We start from the raw sequence: 21544 nt of genomic DNA, 5'->3' as shown, positions 1-21544 counted from the left end.
GCAGAGTGAGCAAAGGGAAGAGCATTATAACATGAAACTGAAAAAGAAGATCAAGACCAAATCTTATAGGACCTTATGAACCAGGGAGAGAAGTTTAGATTTAATTTTAACCATATGGGAAATCATTGGATGTTTTTAAGCTGGGGTAACTATATAATCTGGCTTACCACACTGAATAGATTCATAGGGCTCTGAGGTGTATGTGATTACTAGGGTTGCCATGACAAAATGCCAAAGACTGGGTGGTTTAAAAAACAGAAATTTATGCTCTCTTCAGTAGTCAAATCCAAGACCAAGGTGCCAGTAAAAAACTAAGGTGACTCTATTTTTGAAAAACGAGCCTGTACCTCTGAGTAGGGCCTGTCCAAAGGGTGTGTGTGTGTGTGTGTGTGTGTGTGTGTGTGTGTGTAAGTATGTGTGTGTCCCACGTCCTGGGAAAACCCATTCCCAGGCACTTAAGCTACCCTGCTGAGTCATTTGTCCATACCAGATGTCCTTGACTCAGCAAATGCAAAGTTCCTGAAAAAAAAAAAAATCGAAAGAATGCTTGAGGCCTAATTCGGACCACAGCAACAACCAATCAGAGTGAGACAGGAAAGATACCTGAAATACCAAGCGGCCCACCCAGTAGTTTTGGTGATTGATAACATGCTTAGGCAACCCTGCAAGTTTAGCATATACACCCTTGCAACCCTTCTTGACCTAAAAATCAGTTCAAATATATCCACCCTTACCCAACTTGTTACCACCAGTGAATGTGCTAATCAATGTTAAGAGTTGTTGTTTGATTTTCCCGCAGTGTGAAATGATTTGCTGTGTGATGTTGTGACACATAAGAGTATCCCCCCAAACCTATAAAATCTCACTGAACAAAGGACTGGGGCTCACTCCTCGGGACACTACGTTGGAGAAGGTTGTGAGTCCAGGCTAGAGCTTGCAATAAAGACTCTTGTGTGATCGAATCGGATTCGGCTCCTGGAGGTCTATTGGGGTCCCACGAATCTGGCATTACACCAGCAAGATTGGCTTCCCCTGAGGACCATAAGGGAAGGACTTGTTCCAGGGTCCTCTTCTGGGCTTACAAATGCCACCCTCTTGCTGCATCTCCAAGTGTTCCCCCCCTTCTTTTTCTTCTTATAATGACATTAGTCATATTGGATTATGGTCCCACCTTAATTGCCTCATTTTTATTTAATCATCTCTTTAAAAGCCTAATTTCTAAATGTGGTTACCTTCAGACATACTGGGGGTTGGGATATCAACATATGAATTTAGGGGAAACAATTCAGGCTAACACAGGGGGCGAGAATGGAAGCAAAAAGACCAGTAGGGATACAATCACAGAGTTGCAGGAAGAATGACTTGGATTAGGGTATTTAGCATAGGAGATAGAGAGGAGTGGTCAGTATAGGGAATGTATGGGTTTGCTACTTCTGAGAGACAGGAATATTATCAGGTGTTTTGGCCTAAGTACCTTCATTCCTATTTGCTGAGATTGAGAACATTAGGGAAGGAAGCCTTTTATAGAGAGAGCAACAATGAAGGAATACTGTTTTTGAATATGTCTTAAGTATCTATATAGCCTGCCTTTCCTTCCTTCTGACCTTCCTTCATATTAGGGAGTATTAGAACCCAGGACCTGTTGGTAAAGATGGTACCCAGACTGCTTCTCTTCCAGGAGCTCAGGTCCATGACACACTGAATGGCGCCGAACTATCACCTCCAATCCCTGTGAATGGCACGAACTTTGAATGGTGCACCTCCAATCCCTGAAGTGGCTCAAACTCTCAGCCAATGAAGAAGTAACAGCATTCGCCTTACTCCTCCTCATCCTGTGTTAAGCCCATAAATATCAACATCCTGTTCATGTTCGTTCTCTTACTCTCTCTCCCCTCCTCTCACCCTCTCTCCTTTCTTACTCTCCCCCTCCCCCCTCTCTCTCTTACTCTTACTCTCTCTCCTCCCTCTCCCTCTCCCCCTCTCCCCCACTCTCTCCCTCCCCCCCCCTCTCTCCCCCACTTCTCTTCTGCGACTGGCCACTATGATCCTGCTAATAAAATCTCGGACAGGTAAATGGTTGTTTTGGCTTGTTGAGTTTATGGAGCTTTTCCATCGTCCTTTACATTGGTGCCAAAACCCAGGAAGGGGATCCCCGTCACTCAAGGTGGAACTCCATTCCCAAACTCCGAGCCCAACTGTTCCTGTCGTAGTCCACTCCTCTGATTGATTGCCTGCCTGACATCCACCACCGGCCTGCAGATAGGTGAATTCCCCCAACCTATGAGTGCCTGAACCCTAACTCACCAAAATGAGGGAATTGGCTGTTGAGTGTCCGGCAATCCCTCCGGGTGTTTTAGGGGGCGAATGCACCCCAGCCAGAACCATCAGGGTCGCGGTGGACCCGGGCGCTCTGCTAGGACACCCCTGGGAATCGACCGCCTGGAACGTAGGATTAATTCTCTCTCTCTAATTCCTCTGTCTCTCTTCACTCTTATCTCCCTTGGATGGGTTAGCGTAATTGCTACAGCCCTTCTCACCAGAGTCCGGAACTCCGTTCCTTCCTCCTGTTCCTGACTCTCTCGTTCCAGTCGAAAAACTTTCCTGACGTCAGGTTGCCCGTGACCCCGGCCCTATTTGGGTCTCACAGATGGCACTTCACTGGTGACGACCGGGTAGTGCCCTCTTCTGTATTTTCTCGCGGCGGTCGGTCATTTTGGGTCGCCCACTTGATCCTCCGTTCGCCCCGAGTTTCCAGGAGGCTCCCCCCACCCCCCAGCCCGGGTTTTCTCTCTGTCCTCTCTTACTCTTTCTCTGACTCCCATCTTGCCCTTCCAGCATGGGAACTTCCTTGTCCCTCCCGGAAGATTCTCCCTTGCAGTGCCTCTTAGATAATTTGAAATCCCTGAGCCTGCCCCCCTGATATTAAACTGAAAAGGCTCATAAAATTCTGTACCCAGGACTGGCCTACATACCCCTTAGAAAACCAAAACGTTTGGCCCACGTGTGGGTCTCTGGATCCCAATTTACTCCAGGATCTTTTAATTACTGTGAGCAATCAAAGAAGTGGAACGAGATTCCTTATGTGGAGGCTTTTTCCTTGCTTGGATCTCATCCAAATCTCTGCACCTGATGCAAACCTCAACAGCTACTCCTTGCTCTCAAACCCCCTTCCTCCTCTTCTTCTCCACCCTCTGCCTCCACATCTTCTCCTCCTCCTTCCTCTTCTCTGCTCTCCACCTCCACTTTCTATCCGGCTGATGAACTGCCTCCATACCACTCTCCCCCGCCCTCAGCCCTGCTTTCCCCACTTTCACCTTCTCCCACTTCCCGTCTTCTACATCTGTGGCTTCTTCTTCAGACACTTCTCCTCTTCCTCCCGATACCTGAGTTAAGTATTAACTTAAGTATTCCCCGTTTCTTCCATTCCAGTCCCTCCACCTCAGTTTAGTCCACCCACCACCTGTTCAGCCACCCATTCACGCACTAATACAGCACCTAACCCACAAGTCACCACATCTCATCACCTGACTCAAACTTCACATGTTGTGGCCCCCCTTTGGGAGGTCGCCAGGTTGGATGGGATTTTAAGGGTTATTGTTCCTTTTTCTATGCTTGACCTTTCTCAGGTAGAGAAAAAATTGGGATCTTACACTGCAAACTCTGTCTCTTCTATTAAAGAGTTTTAATACTTAACTCAAGCCTATAGTCTCACCTTTCATGATCTCTATATGATTCTGTCCAATACTCTCCTCCCTGAGGGAAGGAGAAGGGTCTGGGACCAGACCAGGTTATCAGCCTAATGCCCACCATCCCTTAGGGGCCCAGGCAATTCCAGACCAAGACCCCCATTGGGATTATAATGACCCCCAAGACCTGGGACGTAGGGATCACCTTATTACCTGTCTGATATGGCCTAAAGGCGGCAGCTCAAAAGGCTATTAACTTTAATAAACTCCAGGAAGTTGTCCAAGAGAAAAATGAAAACCCCTCAGCCTTCCTAGAACAACTAACAAAGGCTCTCCTTCAGTACACTAATTTGGACCCTGAATCCCCAGATGGGAGACAACTTTTATGACCTATTTTTTCTCACAAAGCAACCCTGACATCTGGGCAAAGCTAAAAAAATTAGAGAGGGGACCCTTGACTCCTCAGACCGAGGTGTTGGCCATGGCCTTCAAGGTCTACCACAACAGAGATGAAAGAGCAAAATGCCAAAAATGCCAGATGTTGGCCCAAGTGTCACAGGTGTTTTCTTAGGGTTCCACATTTCCCTAGGAAGAAAAGCTATCACAACTGATAGAAAAGGCCTTATTGAAAGCCTTCCAGTACCAAAAACTAAAGAGGAGATTCTCTCGTTCCTGGGTCTGGCAGGCTATTTTAGGGCATGGGTACCAAATTACTCATTACTTGCCAAACCATTATATGATCTAGCAAAGGGGAACAAGCATAAGCCCTTGTTACTTTCAGCAGCACCACATTTCAGAACCCTCCAGAAGATCCTCTTACAAGCACCGGCTCTACACCTGCCAGATGTTACTAGGCATTTTACTCTCTATGTTCATGAAAACAAAGGGCAAGGCTTGGGGGTGCTGGGACAAATGTATGGGCCCACCTTTGCTCCGGTGGCATACCTTTCAAAAACAATTAGATCCAACTGTCCAGGGATGGACTCCTGGTCTCCGCACCCTAGCAGCCTCCATGTTTTATTAAAGGAATCACAAAAGCTTACCTTTGGAGCCCAAATCACTGTCACCTCCCCTCATCACCTCAAGGACTTGCTAACATACAAAGGACTGCAAACCCTCCCTCCCTGTTGAATTCTCTCTCTCTTGGTCTCTTTCCTCCTTCCAAACCTGTGCCCCTCTCAACCCGGCAACTCTGTTACCCATTCAGGCTCAAGGTCAAACACAGTCCCCAGTACATAGAAAGCTTCCTCCCCTGCCCAATTAATATTACTGAGGGACCTCTAGACCAACTTGATTATACCTGGTTCACTGATGGCAGCTCCTTTATGCATGAGGGGATCAGAAAAGCTGGATATGCCATAGTGTCCCTATCACGAGTAATAGAAGCCAATCCTTTGCCTGCAAATACCACCAACCAACAGGCTGAGCTGGTAGCTGCAATGTGAGCCTGCGAATTAGCACCAGGGAAAAATCTTACGTATACACTTTCCACATATCCCTAGGAAATACATATACTTTATATGTTTTCCACATTCTCTTATCTCATGCAGCAATTTGGAAGGAAAGAGGTCTCCTGAACTCAAAGGGCACCTCTATAACCAACTCCACATACATCACCCAGCTACTACAAGCCTCCAAGCTTCCTAAGAAACGTGGAGTTGTCCATTGCAGATCACACCAAAATGACTCCTCCCCGGCCACACAGGGGAATTCAAAAGCAGATCAGGCAGCCAGGTCAGCCGCCCTTTCAGACCCCACTGGTTCTCTCATTGCCATGTGCTCTCCATCATTACCCAATAACGGAGACCCACCTAAACATGCCCTCTTTACTTACCTCCACTCCATTTTCCACACCAGACTCTCAAAACCTTTCTCCACTCTTTCTTTACTCTGACTCCCCAGGATAAAGAAGTGATACAGCAAATCACAGCCTCATGCCAGATATGCAAAAGAGTGAATTCCAATACATCTTTAAAACCCGGAACCTTCCCTTCTCATCAGGCTAGGGCCCTATTCCTGGGGCAGATTGGCAAATCGACTTTACCGACATGCCCAGAGTAAAAAACTTCAAATACATACTAGTTTTAATAGACACATTCTCGGGTTGGGTAGAGGCCTTCCCCACCTCAAATAAGCGGGCTACCACAGTGGCTAACATCCTCCTAACCAAAGTAATCCTCTGTTTGGGATGCCCGCTTCAATCCAATCTAGCAACAGGCCTGAGTTTGTCTCTCAAGTAACCCAGAATGTGGCAAAGACATTGTCCATCCCATGGCACTTTCTTTTCTTTTTTTTTTTTTTTAAAGAGAGAGAGAGAGAGAGAGAGAGAGAGAGAGAGAGAGAGAGAATTTTAATATTTATTTTTTAGTTATCGGCAGACACAACATCTTTGTTTGTATGTGGTGCTGAGGATCGAACCCGGGCCGCACGCATGCCAGGCGAGCGCGCTACCGCTTGAGCCACATCCCCAGCCCGCATGGCACTTTCATTGTCCCTATCGCCCCCAAGCCTCAGGTAAGGTTGAGCGAGCCAACTGCACAATGAAAGACATCATAACGAAACTATCTTTAGAGACTCATTTAGATTGGGTTAAACTCCTCCCTCTTGCCCTACTACACATGAGGGCTTTACCAAAAAAGCCATCCCTTGCCTCCTGCTTTGAGATAATGTATTGTCGTCCCCTTCTCCCCCCAGGAATCTCACCAGAGCCTTGGCCCCTCCCCGACCAATATGCTCGTCCCCTCCTCTTCCTTATACACTCTGAGCTATGGAAGCAATGTTGCTTCCAGATCCAGAGAACTCAGCTGCCTCCTTTCTCCTCAAACCAGGAGAATGGGTCTACTTTTCTCCCCCAGGGGAAAGATCCCCCCTAACCCCAAAATGGGAAGGGCCATTACAGGTAGTCCTCTGTACACCCAACGCTGCAAAACTCCAACAGGAAGGGAAGAAACTAACCCCCTGGATTCATATTTCTAGGTTAAAACCAGCGACAAGCCCTCCAGAGGACAATCCCACCACAGCTCCCAACCTTTCAGGACCCCCACGATCGCCCAGATTTACCTGTGAGATATCCCCAGATAACCCTCTCAAGCTCTGTTTTTCATAGTCACACACCACCCTCCCTCTTATTCTAGAGAAGAACATACATAAGAATGGACCTCCTGATAGGATCTAGGAACAGCAACACAGTACACCCACACCTTTTTCAGAAATCAGCAATTGGCACAACAATCCTATTGGGACCTCTTCACAAACCCCATCAGCTGCTGGATTCTCTCAATCCTGGGACCTCTAGTTGGTTTTTTATTCTGTGCCTTCTTTCCTTGCATTTTAAAATTCCTTCAAAGACAAATTAACAAAATCTCTAACCAAACTTTTAATCAGCTCCTCCTCAGGGATTACCAGTTACTTGCCAACGAGCTGGACGACATGAACATCCAGTCATCCCAAGAAAACTCCACCAAGTGCTGAAAGATGAAGATACCGAATGACAACTCCACCACCAAAGGGCCATCTCTACCCCACCATGCCAAAAAGAAATAAGCCCTTGGTTTTCAGCTTTATATGTTCTAGTCTCCTTCTCCTGGGCATAGGCTTTTTCTACCAGCCCTACAGACTGGATGATGTGCCAGAAATTAATGCTGTTTTTTTTCATAGTTGCAGGGCACATTCATGGACTTCTCCCCGGAGGAAATCCATGCCTTCAGTGCATGGATATGGGGTCTCCTGGCCCTTCTCAAACCAACGGACCTCCCTCCCTCCCTCCCTCTAAACGATGTCCCTATTCAGCAGGAAGTAGCCAGATCGAGTAAGACGCCCCAAAACCAAAACAAAAAGGGAGGAATGTTGGTAAAGATGGCGCCCAGACTGCTTCTCTTCCGGGAGCTCAGGTCCATGATGCACTGAATGGCACGCGAACCATCACCTCCAATCCCTGTGAATGGCACAAACTTTGAATGGCACACCTCTAATCCCTGAAGTGGTGCGAACTCTCAGCCAATGAAGAAGTAGCAGCCCACTCGCCTTGCTCCGCCTCATCCTGTGTTAAGCCCATAAATATCAATACCCCGTTCCGTGCTCTCTCTTACTCTTGCTCTCTTACTCTCCTCTCTCTCCCCCTCCTCTCTCTCTCCCCCCTCTTCTCACTCTCTCCCCCCTTTTCTTGCTCTCTCTCCCCCTCCTCTCTCTCTCTCTCTCTCTCTCCCCCCCTCTTCTCTCTGCCCCCCTTCTCTGCGACTAGCCACTACGGTCCTGCTAATAAAATCTCGGACAGGTTGTTTTGACTTGTTGAGTTTATGGAGCTTTTCCATCGTCCTTTACAGTCAGTAGAGTATTTGCCTAGCATATGAGAGGCCCTGAGTTTAACCCTCAGCACTGGAGCAGTGGACAAATTGGGGAAGACCAAGAAAATTTTAAAAAACAAAAAGCAAGAAAATAAAGAAAATTAAACATCTGTACAGACTGCCCCAATTTTTTTTTCTTTCTCTTAGTACAAGGGGTTTTGGGGGAACAGAGCTGGGGTTTAGAGCTTTACCACTGAGTACATCCTCAGCCAGGACTGAGGTTTGAACCCAGAACTTCATGCATGCCACGCAAGTGCTTGACCCTTTAAAAAAATTTTTTTTTTCTTTAGACAGTGTCTTGCTAATTGCTCAGGCTGTCCTTGAACTTTAAATCCTCCTACTTCAGCCTCCCAAGTTTCTGGGGTTACAGGTGTGCACAAACATGCCTAGGTTTCATGTATCCCTAAATCATGGTATTCAGGTATCTTTTTTTTTTTTTTTTTTTTTCATTTAAATGACTTTCCAAGTTCTGCATGCTCAAAATTCAGATTGAGAAGTCCTTGGGTCAATCTTTACACTGCTAGTTTTAGAAAGCAATATTAAATTATAAACAGTCATTCTTGGTATGGGATGGTTGGGTTTTCCACTGATAGTTGTCCAGTTTCTATTATAAAACTGTTTCATTTTATTTGAGAAAAACAAAATATCCACATGATGGCACTATAACCTGTAAAATAAGAGACCAATATGTGAAGATCAAGATCTTGATGAATCCTGGAGTGCTTATGAATAAAACATGCTTAAAATGAGGCATATTACATACAAAACCATATGGATGTACTTCTCTTATGCTTTACAGAGACACACTGCCTAATCCTTTGTTTTCCTTTTCAAATACATTTTCCACAAGTCGTGTCAGTCCTTATAACTTTAGAAAAACGTTATTAAACAGTCTAGCACATGGCATTGAACTAGATAAGTCAAGCAAACGCAAATAGGAATTTTAAAGCCTAATGTGACCACATGATCTTGATACCACCAGTTATGGGTTCTGTCTGCTTCTTCACATGTTGAAGTTTGAACATTAGAGAAGCATGAGGAGGCAAGCAAATAAAGCAGGGTTCATTTAAAAATGGGTAACATAGACTTCTCCCGAGAGGGAGAAGGGGGCCACAGATGGTATCCTGGTATCCACAGAAGTGGGGTGTTCTGTCCTTTAAAATGTCCTCGGCTTCCTTTGTTCTCCTGCCCTCTTCCCCTTATCTTTCTCCTTCCTATGTACCTGACTAGGCAGGAATACTTCAGGGCCTGGCCCGAGGTGGGAAACAGGTGGTCTGAAGGGGGAAAGGCAGCCCAGGACACCTTAATTAAGAATTTTACTCTCCCTGTAGGGAGGGGCAATTCCTGGGTCAAGTTACTTTATCTACAAGTTGGAGCAAAAAAAAGATCCTTTCAGATGTAGACTTGTGTGTGTGAGAGAGACTAGTGGCCCCTCTAGAGATGCCAGGTTTCCTTTATATATATATATATATATATATATATATATATATATATATATATGCCTTTATTTTATTTACTTATTTTTTTTGTGATGCTGAGGATGGAACCCAGGACCATGCACATGCTAGGTGAGAGCTCTACTGCTGAGCCACAACTCCAGCCCCCAGGTTTCCTTTAAAAAAAAAAAAAAAAAATCTAGAAATGGCTGCAAGAGGAAGCTGATAATGTATAGGCACTTTGTAAATCTGTATTGAGTAAATAAATGGACTTGTGACTTCCTGAAAATCACACCTTGATTTCCTAACCCTAATTGATGAGGAGCTCTTGCTTGGTGGTGTGTACAAACTGATGTGAAAGGAACTTTTTTAGACAGACCTTCATAAACTTTTTCCACTCTAGCTCATCATCACCTCTTTTACACCAAAAGTAGTCTGCAGGGTGTGGTCACTGTTTCTTTTTCGTGCCATTTTGGGGAGGAGAGGATAGATGTGATAAAGCCAATAATTTAGGATTAATTCCTTTTTGTGTTGTGGTTTTCTTGCCCTGCACCAGTCTCTGAAATAGCTTCCAGGAGCTCCAGTTATAGGCTGGAAAGAGTCTGCGTGATTGTCATCACAAAGTGACAACACTAAGAATCGAAATTGGACTTCTGTTGTATTCTCACCACTCAATTTATTTTTTAGTAATTTAATGGATACATTTTGGAGTCTTCCATTTTGTGTGGAATTAGATACTCCCCTTTGAATGCTGAAATTAATATCACTTAAAATAAAACTTGAATAAAATATTGAAACCTAAAAAAGAAAACAAACAAACAAAAAACACTAAAGCACACAAACACACGTACAAAAGAATCTTTCCCATGTGGGAACTAGAACTGTTCACTTTCTGGCAGAGGAAACATTTCTTGCTGAATGGTCAACTGGAGACATCATAGATCAATACATTATACTGACTTGTTTTACCTTTCTTAGATATTTAACTTGGGCATGCAATATTTGTAAAAGTCTCAAACCCTAAAGCTTGAATGGAAGGAGCCTATGGAAGTGGCAGTACAACTCAGTGGTGGGGCACGTGTTGAGCTTGCGGAGGTCCTGGCATCAATACCCAGCACCAAAAACAATATGAAAAAGGAAAAAAAAATGGCCTGTATATATGATTTAAGGTGAATCCATTTCAAATTATTCCTTTAAAGAAATTAACAAAATAAAGAGGTTAGTCATTTGAAAAATGCAAAATTCGGGCTGGGATTGTGGCTCAGTGGTAGAGCGCTCACCTCCCACATGCAAAACTCTGGGTTCAATCTTCAGCATCACATAAAAATAAATAAGTGAAATAAAAGTATTGTATCTAACAACAATTAAAAAATAAGTATTAAAAAAATGCAAAATTCCCAGATCTTGGGATCTTGTGGAAACAGTACAGGATTTCTGGATTCTACTCCTGTTGTTACCATACTAGCCAAAGCAAACCTTGGAAACTCTCAATCTCTGCTTTCTAATTTATAAAACAAATGGGTTGATTTCAATTTCCATCTCTCAGATTTCACATAAATCAAGAAAGAAACTTGAGCAAGCCATAAAATATTGATGATATCTTACATTTATGCTTACTTTGTGCCAGAATTAATTTAATTTTAATGAAACCTGTTACTAATATTATCCTCATTTTAAAGATGGAAAGATGAAGCATGGAACAATTCAGAAACTTGCTCCACATTTGCATTTAGACAAGTTATCAAAAATAAATTTTTTAAAAATATTTATTTTTTAGTTGTAATCATTCACAATACCTTTATTTTATTTATTTATTTTTATGTGGTGCTGAGAATTGAACCCAGGTCTCACAGGTGCTAGGCAAGTGCTCTACCACTGAGCCACAACTTCAGCCCCAAAATAAATTTTGTAATCAATTACAATGGGGCATGCCTGTAATTCCACCAATTGAACAATTTATTGAGACTCTAAGCAATTTAGTGAGAACCTGTCTCAAAATAAAAAATAAAAAGGGCTGGGGATGTAGCTCAGGGGTAAAGTGCCTCTGGGTTTCATCCCCAGCCCCAAATTTCAGCTGGGGGCTCAGCTCAAGGACAGAACATGAGCTTAGTATGTGTGAGACCCTGAGCTCAACACCCAGCACCAAAACAAACAAACAAATAAAATGATGAGATTATACAAGGAATAGTGGTACAAAATTATAATTCCAGCCTTGAGGCAGGGGGATCACAAGTTAAACAGTCAGTCTCAGCAATTTAGTGAAGCCCTAGGCAATTTAGTGAGACTGTCTCAAAATAAAACTATAAAGGATGGACGATGTGTCTCAGTGGTTAAACACCCCTGCGTTCAATCCCTGCTATGATGATGATGATGATGATGATGATGATGATGAAATTATAACTAAAAATTCTGGTTCTATAACCCCGATGATACTCATTCATTAGAAGCACAGAGGAGATAGATTATTTCTAAGGAGGACCAGTAAAGGAAGGCAATCCTTAAGCTAAATCTTAAAGAATGGGTAAGATTGTAATAAGAAAACACAAAAATATTGGCGAGAAAATAGAATAAAGGTCCAAAAGATTAGAAAATGTAAAGCATTTATATGGGACAGCAAAAAGCAAGTTCTGGCTAAAGTGCTGCAGAGTAATTTGGAGAGTCTAGATTTATATGCCCTTGCTCTGGAAATTCTGACTTGCAGATCCTCAGGTCTGGAAACAAGTCTTTTCAACAAGTTCTTCAGATGATTCTGATATGCAGCAAGTTATGAGAAACAGTGTAATAAAAAACAGAAACTAACACAGATTAGGGCTATCAACTTAAGTTCAACTCAAGTCATGAAAGACTTATGACAAACTAAGGTATTTGGACAATTTGGCCAATAATATCTCACTGAGGGATTTTTGTTTGTTTATTTTGCTTCATTAAAAAATATTTTTTTTAAATATGTAAAGTGTTCATGAAGTACAAAATGCAAAAATCCACCAAAAGGAATTACCAGTTCATTTCTACCTCTATTCTCTTGGATTTAAAGCATTTCTTTTGTTTGCTTTGTTTTATTTGCAATGCTAAGGATGGACCTCTAGGCCTTGCACATGCTAGCCAAGCATTCTACCACTGAGCTACATTCCCCGCCCCTGTAGAATTTTAAGAAGATAAATCAAACCACTACAGCTCTATCTCAGCAAAATGTATCAGACAGAAGTAGTTCAGCTGAAATCTAATGGAGGCAGGAACAACCTCTGCCATACTGGTAATAGTGGGAAGTAAAAGGAAAAGATGCAAAGTTCTACAGGTAAAAACAACAGGACTTGGTACTTAGCACACAGCCTAGAAGATAACTTGTACTTCAAAGTATGTGCTCAGTGGTTCTTAAATGATGCAAGTAGAAGAATGATCAAAATGATTTGAAGGCTTAGAAGTAGAATGGCCACGTGGGCTCTCTCTCATCCAGCGAGGAGGTCCATGGAACAGGGTAGAGGAGAATGTGCCTGCGGAGTTGCTAATCAAGACGTTTGGAAACCAAGCTGGAAGCAGGTCTGATTTTATTGTGCAGTTACCATGTATATATACTCAGGCAGTAGCTAAGCAGATTACAGGCAGGCACCAATACAATTTCTTGCCATCTGTCTTTGCAGTGACCAACCAAGGAGCAGGTTGTGGAGAAAGGGCTGGGACTCCAATGCGTGGCCTCATGCCCAGGGCTATGCCTACGGGGTAAGTGGTTTGTCATTCATGCCCGAGGAGAGTGGTTTGCCACTCAGGCGCCCTTAAGTATGCCATGTACGCAGTACTCCATGGACTTGTCCCCACAAATGAGTAGGAGCTGAAAAGTGTTAACATTGTTAAAACAAAAGCAAGGTTTATGGAGGGGGAAGAAGATGATGGATATGGTTTTGAAGCTAGGAGCTGAAAATGCTTATAGATCATGCAAATAGAAACTTCTATCACATGGATAGAACAGTGATTTGGTAGCCAGGAGTGGTAGTGCGTGCCTCTAACCCCAGTGACACCAGAGCCTGAGAAAGGAGAATCACAAGTTTACAGCCAACCCAAAGGCAGGTGTGGTGGCATAGGCCTGTAATCCCAACAGCTCTGGAGGCTGAGGCAGGAGGATCGTGAGTTCAAAGCCAGCCTCAGCAACCTAGTGAGGGCCTCAGCAATTTAGCAAGATGCTGTCTCTAAACAAAATACAAAAAAGGCCTGGGGATGTGGTTCAGTAGCTAAACATTCAATCCCTGGTATTAAAAAAAAAAAAAGAAAGAAAGAAAAGAAAGAAAGAAAGAAAGAGAAATAGAAAAGCTAGCCTCAGCAACTTAGCGAGGCCCTAAGCAATTTTAGTGAGACCCTATCTCAAAAATAACAAATAAATATGCCTAGGGATGTGGCTCAGTGGTGAAGTGGTCCTGAATTAAGTACCTGGTAACCAACCGCCTCAATTTGGTGCCAAGGAAATAAGTTGGAAGCTTTGGGCATAAATGTTCTTATATGGGAATGGCTGGATAACCAAGGAAACATTGGAGAATATGTCCAAGGGCAAAAAATTCAGAACTATTTATATAGGAAAGAAGAGAAGCCAGGAGAGCCAAGTGTCATGAAAATTCAGGAAGATGACTCTATTACAAAGGTAGCAGTAACTGGCACCCTTACCACCCCACTCCTTCTTGATTACTAAATCTGACAAGTTTTTCTCATTCTTTATTCTCCTTGACCTCTTTTTCCTACTGAACACATTCATTGTTGATTGTATTTTTGACACATCATACATAAATGGAGTATAGCTTCTCATTCTTCTGGTTGTACATGATGTAGAGTTACACAGGTTGTATAATTATATATGCACAAAGGGTGATAATAAGGGAAATAGTCAGATTAGCAGGAAATAAGAAATAAGCAGATGGTGAGAAAGTGAATGTATCAAGTGCCTTCTACTCTTGAGAAGTTGAACAGTGTGAGGCTGGCAACAGATGGAAGTGCAGGTGAATGGGCAAAACATGTAATGTTTATGTTTATCCACTAGTTGGCATCTGTGGTCTTCATTGTGAGGAGAGCAGTGTAAACAGTTTTCAAGACGTGCAGTGTTAATACATTTGCAGGGACAGGAGAAGGGGCCAAGAGGAAGGATGAGGCTGAGGACACATGACTTTTGACAACTGAACTGATCTGGGAAAGAGATGACACCTAATTTACGATTGGATTTAGAACAGAAAAGAGGTGCTTCACCAGACCCAGAAAGAAAGAAATCCTTTGAGATTAAGATATTTTGATGTGAGGAGGGAGGATAAGGGTGTGATTGACAGTCTGTAATCTCTTAGGAAAGTAGGGGCCCCAAATTGTTTCTCCACAATAGAGAACTAAATACCACCTAGGTAAATATCACCCAAAAAGCTAGATACTGGGGATTGTGGCTCAGCGGTTGAGTGCTCACCTCCCACGTGCGAGACCCTGGGTTCGATACTCAGCACCCCATAAAAATAAATAAGTGAAATGAAGGTATTGTGTCCAACTACAATTTAAAAAAAAAAAACAACAACAACAAAAAACAAAAAGCTAGATACTGGACTGACATAAATATGGCAGGCCTTATTTAGTAAAGCACTTACTTGGAGCAGAGGCTTTATTAGATCTTTTAAATAATGTTCTTAAGAGCATTATTCTTAACTGAATGGATTCGTCACAGAAGAAGAAATACAACAGATCCTCAAATATATGAAAAAACGTTCAACATCTCTAGCAATTAGAGAAATGCAAATCAAAACTACCCTGAGATTCAGTCTCACTCCAGTCAGAATGGCAATTCTCAAAAATACAATCAACAGGGTTGGGATTGAGGCTTAGTGGTAGAGCGCTTGCCTAGCATTCATGAGCCACTGGGTTTGATCCTCGCACCACATAAACAAATAAAGATATTGAGTCCACCAAAAACTAAAAAATAAATATTAAAAAAAATACAATCAACAATAAATGTTGGTGAGGATGTGGGGGGAAAGGCACACTCATACATTGCTGGTAGGACTGCAAATTGGTGCAACCACTCTGGAAAGCAGTATGGAAATTCCTCAGAAAACTTGGAATGGAACTACCATTTGACCCAGCTATCCCACTCCTCAGTTTATATCCAAAGGACTTAAAATCAGCATATTACAGTGAAGCAGTCACATCAGTGTTTATAGCAACTCAATTCAAAATAGCTAAGCTGCAGAACCAACATAGATGCCCTTCAATAGATGAATGGATAAAGAAATTGTAGTATATATACACAATGGAATATTACTCTGCCTTAAATAAGAATGAAACTGTGGCATTTGATGGTAAATGGATGGAACTGGAGAATATCATGCTAAGTGAAATAAAACAATTCCAAAGAACCAAAGATTGAAAGTTTTCTCTAATATGGGAATGCTAATTCACAATGGGGGGAGACTAGAGAACAGAGATACTTTGGATAAGACAGAAGGGAGTAAAGGGAAGGGAGGGGGTATGGGGGTATGATGGATAGTAGAATAAATTGGACATTATTACCCTTTGTGCATATATAATTACACAACTGTGTAACTCTACATCATGTACAACCAGAAGAATGAGAAGCTATACTCCATTTATGTATGACGTGTCAAAATGCATTCCACTGTCATGTAAAACTGATTAGAACAATTTTTTTAAAAAAGAGAATTATTCTTTCCATTTTTAAAAGTCTATGCCTCCAAGAAGGGCATCATGGCCCACACCTGTAAATACCAGTAGCTCTGGACGCTGAGGCAGGAGAATCTCATGTTCAAAGCCAGCTTCAGCAACTTAGTGAGGCCCTAAGCAACTGTCTCAAAATAAAAAATAAAAGGAGCTGGGGATACGGATCAGTGGTTAAACATCTCTGGGTTCAATCTCTGGTATTAAAAAAAAAAAAAAAAAAAAAGAAGTCTATGCCTCCCTAAATAGGATATGAAACTTGACCACAGCTAACAAACCTACATTTAAACCCAGGTCAGACCACACAATTTCAAACTGTTAGAGCTTACCACAAGGGAATAACAGAGGCCATGATCATGCAAGCACAGGATTATTTTACCCTCCAAAACAACATTTCTGGACATTGCCACACAAGCAATGTGATATTCCAATATTAACATTCTTTTTAAAAAAAAATATTTATTTTTTAGTTATAGGTGGACACAATGTCTTTATTTTATTTTCATGTGGTGCTGAGGATCAAGCCCAGTGCCTCTTGCATGCTAGGCAATCGCTTTACCTCTGAGCCATAATCCTAGCCCTCCAATACTAACATTCTAATACAAGGAAAAGACATGTGAAACTGTACTTCTCTGTACTTTCTTGTATTTTTTCTTTAAATTTTATTATTTTTGATGAAAAATCATAATTGCATACATTCATTGAATATGAAGTGATGTTTTGTTGTATGTATGTAATGTGGCATAATTATATAATTTTTATCACCTCACTTATCTATGTATGTTTTGTTGCTGTTTTGTTGTTGTTCTTGTTTTTTCTTGTGGTGTCTGGGATCAAACCCAGGGCTTCAAGCATGCTGGCAGGCAGCATTGCCAGCCTTTATCTATCAATCATTTTTTTCTGGTGAGACATTTTAAATTAATTCTCTGTTTTTTTGTCTTTTATTTGTTTTTGGTCCTGGGGATTGAACCCTACTGAACTATATCTCAGTCCTATTTTTTATTTTGTACACATATATTATTTTGTTTATATTTTGTATTGGGGATTAAACCAAGGCATTTATCCACTGAGCCACATTCCCAGCCCATTTTTGAACTTTACTTAGAGACAGGGTCTTGCTAAGGTTGTTTAGGGCCTTCCTAAATTGCTGAGACTGGCTTTCAACTCGTGATCCTCCTGCCTCAGCCTCCTCAGTCACTGATATTTCAAGCATGCACCACTGTGCCCAGCTTATTTTTTGAGACAGGATCTCACTAAATTGCTGAGACTTGTCTTGAACTTGTGATCCTTCTATTTCAGCTTCCTGAGTCACTGGGTTTACAGGGATGTGCCATTGCACTGAGTCATTCTCAGTGGCTTTGAAAATATCTGATAGACTATTATTGACTATAGGGCTGTGCAATAGTTTCAAAAAATGTTCTTGTCTATCTGAAACTTTGTATCTTTTGATCAACAACTCCCAATTCCCTACTTCCCACCCTTAGAACCTGGTAATAATTATTCAACGGTATTTCTGTGAGTTCAACTTTATGGGATTCCACATATAAGTGAGATCATGAGATATTTGTCCTTCTGTTCTTGGCTTATTTAACCTAGGATATTATACTCTAGATTCAGAGATGTTGTGGCCAATGACAGGATTTCCTTCTTTTTGTGGCTGAATAGTATTCCATTATGTATGTGTGCACACACACTTACATACCACTTTTTCTTTATCCATTTGTATCTTGATGAACCCCTAGATGGATTCTATGTCTTGGTTATTGCAAATGGTGCTGCAATGACTATGAGGGGCAGATATTCCTTTGACACATTGATTTCAACTCCCATGTATGTATATTCAGAAATGAGATTACTTAATTACATGGTAATTCTATCTTTATTTGTTTTTATTTAATTATTTAGTTGTAGATGGACACAATTAATATCTTTATTTTTATGTGATACTGATAGAACCCAATGCCTCACACATAGTAGGTAAGTACTCTACAACTGAGCTACAACTCCAGCCCAACCTTTAATTTTTGAATGAACCTCCACACTGTTTTCCATAAAAGTTGTACTAGCCAGGCATATGGCATACACCTGTAATCCCAACAGCTCAGGAGGCTGAGGCAGGAGGATTGGGAGTTCAAAGCCAGCCTTAGCAATTTAGCAAGATCCTATCTCTAAATAAAGATACAAAAAAGGACTGGGGATGTGGATCAGTGATTGATCCCCCATGGGTTTAATCCCTAGTACCAAAAAAAAAAAAAAAAAATTACCTTCTCTGATGATTACTTATGCTGAACATTTTTCATGTGCCTACCAGCCATTGGTATGTCTTCTTCTGAGAAATGTCTTGTTCAGGTCCTTTGGTCATTTTTAATTTTTTTTCTTGCTATTGAGTTGAATTCCATATATATATATTGGTTATAACCTTTTATCAGAAATGGTTTGCAAATATGTTACCCATTCTGTGGGCTGTCTCAATTTTTTCCTTTGCTTTGCAGAAGAATTTTATTTTCATGTTAAATCATTTATTTATTTTTGCTTTTGTTGCCTGTGGTAATCTGGGTATTCTGAGATTCATAATTAAGAATACATATGTATACATAAGTATATATGTAGGTACATATATATGTATCTACATATACATATATATGTATGAGTTGCAATACTGGCAGTAAAGAAATATAGTAAATATTTTGAAGATAAGAGATTTCCTTTGTCTTAATTTTTTTTTGGTCTGATGTGAACTCCTATTCTGTGATAGATAAAATTGTTCTGGATAAAATTCTTCTTGAAGTGATCCATGAAAATTACAATTTGAATAAAGGTATAGCTTGGGTTTAGACTAGATCCTCCTTAGTGCCACTTATGAAAACTTTGACACTACACTGGCCATTTGCATAAAATGAAACTACTCTTACAACCATCTGCTCTTATTTATCCCTAATATTGCATTTTAAAATTTATTATAATCTTCATAGTAGGTATGAATATGACACTGAAAAATAGGTTACTGACTTTGCTTTCTTAGTCATAGGCATTTCTAATCAATGCTTGAATTATTTGCAAGGAATGACTCTAAGAAGCAGGGATTTGTCTCAGTAGTTCAAGTTCCTTTTGGAATTCTTCACTGCTGGCAGGCAGAATAATGATCCCTGCCCCCACCCCCACCCCCGCCTGCCCCTCACCCCCAAAATGTGCACACATGGCAAAAATGTCCATGTCCCAATCCCTGAGACCTGTGAGTATTTTGACTATAGTGGCAAAGAGAAATTAAGATTGCAGATGGAATTAAGGTTGCAAATCAGCTGATGGGAAGATTTTCTTGGATTATCACTGTGGATTCAATGTCATCACAAGAGTTCTTATAAGTAAAAGGAGACAAGAAAGAGAATCAAAGAGATGGGAGCAAGAGAAAGATGTATCAGCTGGCTTTGAAGGTGAAGGAAAGGGGTCTTGAGTCAAGGAATTTGGATGGCCTCTAGAAAACAGGAAAAACAAAAACAAAAAACTTGTCCCTAGAGCCAATCCTTTGATTTTAATTTAGATTTTCGTTAGATTCATATCCAATTTTGGACCTACAGAACCATGAAATAATTTGTATCATTTAAGTTTTTGATAATTTATTATAGCAGCAATAGAAAACTACCTATATCTTTCTTGGCATCTCCTGTCTTTTCCCTGAAAACCCTCAGCAATGGCTTCCACATTATTTTATTCTGTTTTGGGGGATTCATTATGACATTTCTCTCTCTCTCCCTTTCTTTCTCTCTCTCTCTCTCTCTTTCTTTCTTCTACCAGAGATTGAACCCAGGGACATTTCAACACTGAGTCACATTCCCAAACCCTTTTTAAAATGTTGAAACCGGGTTTCAGTAAATTGTTTAGGTCCCACTAAATTACTAAGGTTGACTTTAAACTTGGAATCCTTCTGCCTCACTCTTAGTACATGCTGAGTTACCATTCTTATTTTAAGTCCTTTGTCTAAAGAGGTCTAACTACAAATAACATATCTTTTGTCAAAGAAATTTAGGGAAAAACAAGTAGGTACACAACATTTTTGGAAAATGTAACAATTTCCCCTAAATCTCTGGTAACTAAAACTATTCATCTAGCACATAGTCAAACTTTTCTTTTTATTTCTTTTTTCTTCCTTTTTTTAATGTTTTTGTTTGTTTGTTTGTTTTGGTACTGGGGATTGAACTAGGGGTGCTTTATCACTAAACCACATCCCCAAGTCCTTTTTATTTTTTAAATTCTGAGATAGGGACTTGCTAAGTTGCTGAGTCTCCCTAAATTGCTGAGATTGACCTCCAATTTGCAATCCTCCTGCCTCAGCCCCCGAAATTGCTGGGATTGCAGGCCACAGTGTACATGGTGAATCTTAACCACAGTGAAGGGTGTGATTTTTCAGGGGTTGGTAATCTTGTTTTCTCTTTCCAACCTAATGAACCCCTGTTTCTCAGCTAAAATTAAATGTATTGATTACTTAAGGATAAATATTCTGAGGAAGCCCTATCTAACTACACACACAAAACGGACTTTAATAATTTCTTGTAACTACGTTCATCATTAAGAAATTAATCTAAAAAGGTGGAGACAGGCAATGGCTACTACATTGAAGGAGAAACTTCAGAATTTTTCCTCTCCTCTTTGAAAACGGGATTCTCTGACCTCTGCTAGCATGTATTACAACTGAAGAAGACTGAGTTGGGTAAAAGCGGGTGTTTAAGAGTAGAATTTTCTCACTCTATTTCACAAAACATCCCTTTTCTATTTGCCCTACCTGATTAAATACTTCTTTTTCCTCAGCAACTTTACAAGTTATGTCCCTGCTAATGGTTTCCAGAGTAACACATTCTTGAAGATTGGGTTTTAGTTCACGGTTTTGACTTTTATTTTCCCCAGAATGTAAACACACTTATGTTTAAAAGACTGTCTTTTTGACGTTCTTCTCCACCTTACGACGACTCAGCATGTCCAAGAATGTTTAAACGGCTGCTAGTTTACAACAGGTGACACCTTTACATTCCAGAGAACGGTTCCCTGATCCGAAAGCCCACGACTTCCGGTCGGATGAAAATTAAATCTTCCTCTCTCATAGACGGTTTTTAGTGTGCTTGTTATCAAAAGGTCCTCCGTCACGTGTCTACGTGGGGATTGACGCTCTTTCTCCGCGACACTGACACAGACATGGTTATCGGGAAGCAGCCACAGCTGGGACAAGAGCAGCCAACCAAGACTGCCAAAGAACACGGTCCAGGGCCGTGGGGCCAGTGGTTAGGTCAGGGAAGTGGCCACAGTGGTTCACAACGTGTGCTTCCCGCCGTCACCGAGCCGCCACACTCCAGGGGTTGGAGCCGCTTCAGCTGGCCCAAAGAGAAGGAAGCGGTCTCAAAAC

The sequence above is a fragment of the Callospermophilus lateralis genome, chromosome 13 (assembly GCF_048772815.1).
Source record: "Callospermophilus lateralis isolate mCalLat2 chromosome 13, mCalLat2.hap1, whole genome shotgun sequence".
Classification (NCBI taxonomy): domain Eukaryota; kingdom Metazoa; phylum Chordata; class Mammalia; order Rodentia; family Sciuridae; genus Callospermophilus; species Callospermophilus lateralis.
Note: the sequence above shows the minus strand (reverse complement) of the source record.